Consider the following 6,123-nt stretch of genomic DNA (forward strand, 5'->3'; position numbering starts at 1 on the left):
TAGCTGGAAATAATCTACCCAGTGTAAGGCTTCGTTGTTACAGCAGTTACAAAAATTGTGGGACTTCCATCAAACTCCAGTCTTTGAATTTTGGACTCCAATGTTTTTTAGTTCCTAATTGTTTATGTGGTAATATTTTCTCCAACTGCAAGACAACTTCCATTATCTGTGTTTCTAATTTGAAAGCAAACTCTGGTAGCTGTAAGCTGCACTAGACTTACAGATACTTGAAGATATAAAAAAAATCCTTTATCTTCAGTTCCAAAAAATCCCCCCAAATCCAAATAAATAAATCAGTCCACCAGGAATGGATTTCTCCAGGGTAGTTTAACCAATGTGAGGAAAACAACTTGAGGAAAAGTGGTGCACACCTCATTAGTCCTTAGTATTTCACAGAATCACAGAATGTTAGGGCTTGGGAGGGGCCTCCAGAGATCACCGAGTCCAACCCCCCTGCCAGAGCAGGACCATCTAGTCTAGGGCAGGTCACTCAGGAACACATCCAGACGGGTCTTAAAAGTCTCCAAGGTAGAAGACTCCACAACCTCCCTGGGGAGCCTGTTCCTGTGCTCTGGAACCCTTACAGGAAAGAAGTTCTTCCTCATGTTGAGGTGGAACTTCCTGTGCTCCAGTTTGTGTCCATTGCCCTGTGTCCTATTGCAGGGCATAAGTGAGAAGAGGTTGCCCCTTCCTTCCTGACACCCAGCCCACTTAGATTTATACATATTAATTAGATCCCCCCTAAGTCTTCTCTTCTCCAGACCATTTTTTTTTTTTTTTAAAGATATTTTCACTGTTATAGTATCTTTAATTTATCTTGTGTTTTACAGAATTCTGAATGGATTAAAAAGCACCTCCTTTCCCATCACGTTCCTTACAGTTGGTAAAATATATTCAATGAGCAAATGTACATGAACAGCTTGAGGATCTGCATCTTGCAAGGATCTCACAGACTAATCAATCAAAAGCCAAATTTATTGTAGTTTTTACAATCTTGTTTTAATACAACGGTAAATCCATTCCGATTGTAAACCTGTCCAGTCATATCTCCCCAGAACACTTTGCAAAAATCCAGTGTTGATGAGCAAACTGGTTAGCTTTGGCACAGAGCTGTGGTCTCTTGCCTGTGACAGCCTGGAAACCAGTTTTAATGCTGGCAATGGAGCAGCGAGAATAGCAGGTCTCACACTGCAAGAAATATAATCTGGTGTCCTTCTGTAGGATTGTGTCCGGTGACCGACATGTATGACAGGTGACATACTCCTTGATATATCTTCTCAAGATATTTTCTATCTGTTTTTGCTGGAATCTTCCTTTGATTACAAGTTGGTTGTTAACATCTTTTGAGCCATTTGTACCCAATTCTGCCAACAAAAACACCAGAAGATGTTTTAGCTGACAATGTAGTAATTTGCAGATATTTGTAAAGTTGAGATAAGATATTTTCTTGGTTCCTGCTCTTACAACCCACGGAGGCTTCAATGACAAATTTTCGTTTTTCTCCAGCTACCATATCTGGATATTTTTCCCTGCATGATGTTAAATACTCTTTTGAGCAATTCATCGTATGTGTAGTCTCTTTCTGAGCCTGCCCATGCAGGTCTTGACTAAAGGCTAGAGGAAATTCCATCATCTTTTTTGCTATCTTCATCCTCAAAAGCTTCATCCTTCTCCATGATCTCATCTTCATCTGGGAACTTCATATTCATTATTTGCAGATGGCAAATCTATAAAGTTTAAACTGTAGATACTAGTGTGGTTGAAGAGCACTTTCTGAAGTGTGCTTTCCAAATCACTGAGGCAAAGGGGCAAAAATGTGGCTTTGTATAGTGAAGACTAAGGCCAGATCCTGCTAGCTTTCAGTTATTGTTACCCACATGGTCTCATAGAATACCTAAAAACACTGAACATATGCTTTATGACTGCTGCGTGCCTTTGTTGTGGTTTAATGTGAGAATATTAGTGTTTATATGGAAACCACTTTTTTTCAGGTGACCAGGAAACCTGGTAGCATCCCAGTGTTACATTTGACCACAATCATACGGCTGGAGGTGTTTACATAGGACCACCTGTCAAACCAAAGACTGGTATTTGCATTAGTTTGCATTACCTACCCCAGTACCCTTTTGTAGTTATTTTTTTCCTCCTGCTTTCTCATGACTTCAAAACAGCAAGAGTGATTTTCTAATACTGATGCCTTTTGCTGCCAGTTCCCAAAGTATGGCTCAACATTAATATTTATGGCAGATTTTGACATTTCTATCAGAGCTTCTACTTTCAAGTGACAAACAGAAATTCTAATAGGCTTGAAAAACTTTCTTTCCCAGGCTTTTCCTTAAAAAGCTTGTGACTGTGAGGCAGGTAATTAACCTCTTTACCTCCTTTTAAAAGGTAAATCAAATTAATAAATAACTGAACAAGTGTGATGCCTTTTGGTGGTGGAGTGCAGAGTCAGTTTTACCACCTTACTTACTATAGGAGTAGCTAGACAGGTGGGTATTCTGCAGTACTTAGACTGCAAATCCAGGTTGGATCGCTTCTGATTTTGCAGTACACATATTTCCACTTGCAGTTCAGAGGTGCCTAATATATGTTTTCATACATTAAACACGGTGCTTCAGTCTGCTGTGTTAATGTGTTCTGACACGCTGCTAGTGGTTTACTTTTAAGAGCTATACAAACTGTGATGTGATTAAATAATATCAGTAGTATATTTAAATGTTTAAAGCCACTGCGCCCGAAGGCTTTTGGGGTATTTTAATAAACAGAAGTATAGAGACAAAGCAAATGAGAGAAGCTTCATCTTCCTAGATGCCAATTATTTAGCTGGCACCCTGGGCTATCAGTTCCCCAAAGTAGTCTCCTTAAACAAGTAACAGATACCCTATCTAGATTTCCTCCTCGTCTTTTTGTGAAGCAATGTCCACTAAAATCACTACAGCAGTCAATCATCACTGTCCAACCAGAAATGGATATTCCTAGACAGGCCTCACAGCATGCAGGCTTGCAGCAGGTTGTGGCAACTACCAAGAAGTAAACTGCTGTGTTCATTTTTTTCTGCTATATTGAGTCCTCCCAAGTCCTCTCATAAAATAATATGAATTTGGGATTTTGCTTTTGCTTTTCCTGACTGAATTCTCTGAATTAAGTAGAAGTCATTTTGTTTCACCTGACAGTTTAGGGACAAATAGATGTCCATCTATGTATAGATCAATAATTGCTGTATGCATCTGTATTTGTGTTTGTCTAAAATTAGGTAATTAATGTGAATTAATTGTTTAATTAATTTAAGTAACCCCTTTGAGCCTTTTTTTCTCTTCTTCCTTCCTTTTTCCTATATCCTTAGTTTCATTTACAAGCTTTTTTTGTTGTCATCTGTTGGCTCTTTGGACACAAGCTGTGTCCTTAGTAAGTATGCTGATCTGTATTTGAGGCAATTGAGTGTTTATGTGATGCAAATAATTTCTAACATACTCCTCTCTCTCTCTGTATATAATCAGAGACAAAATGTACTTTATGGAGGACAGTAGTGTTTTAAAATCTAATTCTGATAATGAGGAAATGAGCCATGACACTTTGGAGGTGAAGCCTGAAGTGAAATATGAAGGTCATTCTCTTAGATGGGGAAATTAATTATATCTTAGCCTGGTTCCTTGCTTAGTCCCTTTATACTGTACACTACCAAGTAATTTTGACTAAATATCAATTTATGAAAAATTATCTGAGCAAAAGAGAGCAGTTACAAGGACAGATTTTGATACTAGGCAGTGTTTTATTAAAACACTAATCATATCAGAAAACCATAACCTTTCATGTTATCTTTTTGAAAGGTTGTCTGCTGTGGGATCTTAATGCTCATTTCATTTGATTGCCAGTGTGCCTTTAGCTTGTGTGATTACTGGCCTTTCTGATACTTTTTCCCCCTCCTTAAAATCCAGTCTTTTTCAGTTCTTCATTGTGTAGTCTGAAAGAGTACTGAGGTGAGCCAAGCTACTCTGAAGGATGCAGCTATTAAGCATAGCACTCACAGGGGGAGATGCAACAGGCAGTGTTGATGGTAATCAGAAAACATTTACTCTGGGCCTGGAGCAGGCATGGGAACCTTGCAGAGCCTCTTGCGTGCCGTTGACACACAAGAGGGAGTTTGGGCTAGGGATCTTTATGTAAGGATATAAAGCACTAACACATAGGACTTAACTTTGTGTGGAAATCAAACACCTGCTTAAAGACTTTTCTGAGCAGGGATATACATAAGCAATCCCAAATCAGTGACTTAATTTTCTTTGGCAGCTGGTATTCATTATTTTCTTTACTTTAAGGGCATATTGTCTCCAGAAACTTGTAGATCTTAGCAGCATTTTCAAATCCTGCAACTCTGGTTGCCTGGATGACTCTGCCAGGTGGTTGTAGCTCTTCTGCTATTGTTCGTAGCAAAAATGTGGCTGCAGGTCATAGATGGGGCCTGTGATATCTGGGAAAAAAGTTTGAAATCACAACGAATCTTCCAGAGTGCCAGGCCACAGAACACAGTTAAATAAGTAACAGCCTACAGAGGTTTTGCTCCTGACACTGTTTTACGACAAGAGGGTTATGATGTACTGAGCTCAGTCATCACAAAGTATGAGAGAGCTGTACTCAGAAATTGCAGTTCCATGTTACAGGTAAACAATTTATGTTCATCTCATCCCTTTGTGACCTGGTGCAGGAAAGAAAGCCAGCAAGAAGCTACTTTCTTTTTAAAAAATGCCATGTCTCTTTACTACCAAGCTGTGGCTCAGTGGTAAGCCTTGTGATAGCCAGCCCTTGCAAAGGGCAGAGGGAGGGATTGTGATGCCCCCTTCCAGGTGCAGCCAAATGCTGGACCAACTTGGCTGTAATGTTGGGTGCCAGAAACTGAAAGCAATCAATCATTAATGGATAAAATACAGAGGAAGCCAGCTGTACTAAGAGGAAATACTTTTGCATTTCTGAGATGCCATTTCGGTCAAAAGAAGTGCCAAAACTTTGCTTTCTGAACAAAGAAGAGAGATGTTTGGAGAAGATGAAATCCATTCAGACTACTGGAAGGAGTTTCAATGAAAATTACCTAGGTTATAACAGCTAATGTGCTCTCTAATGGGTGCAATCTGAAATGTGAAGTGATGCAAAGAGCTGGACTTGTCAAGACACTTGTAAAAGGGCTTGGTAGTTATACTTGAAACATGAACTTTGAATTTCTTCCTGAAGTCTTTGCTAATCCTAGATCTTTGATAGAAGAAAGGAAAAGAGAGTAAATGAGTACAGATGAAGGAAGAATGCAACTTCCACTTGGTTTTCCAATATTTTGTCTATTTAATAAATTTTTTGTTTCATCTTAATTTGGCATTGATGGATCAAATGCTGACTCAAAATCAGACTTTTCTGTGTGCTTCGCTTGTTTAGTTTTGCACATAATGGAGTAGAAATTACTTCCTCTGATGAGAGAGTGAGAGAATTTGGAGATACCTGTGCAGCACAGGAGCAAGTAGTACAGTGCCTAGCTCTGTTGCATTAGATAAATGCCGTAACCTTAATTTAGAATAGTAGTAACTGAGTCTAAAACAAACCTTTGAAAACACTCACTTAAGAAAATTGTTTTAAGTAATTTTCTTTGCTGTTAGTTCATCTATGGCATTAAAAGATGTACTATTCCACCATAACTTTATCTTAAAACAATATATATAACTATTCAGAAAAGCATGTTTCTGTATTCCAGGAAACAAGTCTTTCCTTTGTAGTATTTTCTAGTTACAACAACTTACTTCCTAACAGGCAAATTGTATCTTTCAACACCAGATAACAGCATTGTATAGGAAGTTAACAGCAAGTCTCTAGTTGGAATATTTTTTTTTTTTTTTTTTTTTTTTTACTTTCAGAATTTGGAGGATTAACCTTTTAAAAGAAGATTGGAATCTAGGGAAGCCTCATGTACAGTTATTTCTTGGCCCTACAAGTCACAATTTTTTAAGCATAAAACATAATTCTTTTTCAATATTTGTGTAAATTCTTTTTTGGAGAGCCTTGGAGGAAATGAACATTTTGTTGATTACATTGCAATACACTATGAAGAGATTCTGTAACATTGTTTTGTGCCTTTCTCTCTGT

General features: G+C 38.2%; 1 pseudogene across 1 annotated transcript; it reads right to left on the reverse strand.

Annotated features, from left to right (window-relative positions):
- Nucleotides 1-787: 787 nt before the first annotated feature.
- Nucleotides 788-5,910, reverse strand: LOC103782470 (annotated as a pseudogene). Its single transcript, XR_608218.1, has 2 exons — nucleotides 5,866-5,910; nucleotides 788-1,707 (listed from the first exon to the last, which is right to left on the reverse strand). The product of XR_608218.1 is annotated as a eukaryotic translation initiation factor 2 subunit 2 pseudogene (transcript).
- Between the last annotated feature and the right edge of the window lie 213 nt (nucleotides 5,911-6,123).

Source organism: Merops nubicus, unplaced genomic scaffold (assembly GCF_000691845.1).
Source record: "Merops nubicus isolate BGI_N331 unplaced genomic scaffold, ASM69184v1 scaffold4672, whole genome shotgun sequence".
Taxonomy (NCBI): Eukaryota; Metazoa; Chordata; class Aves; order Coraciiformes; family Meropidae; genus Merops; species Merops nubicus.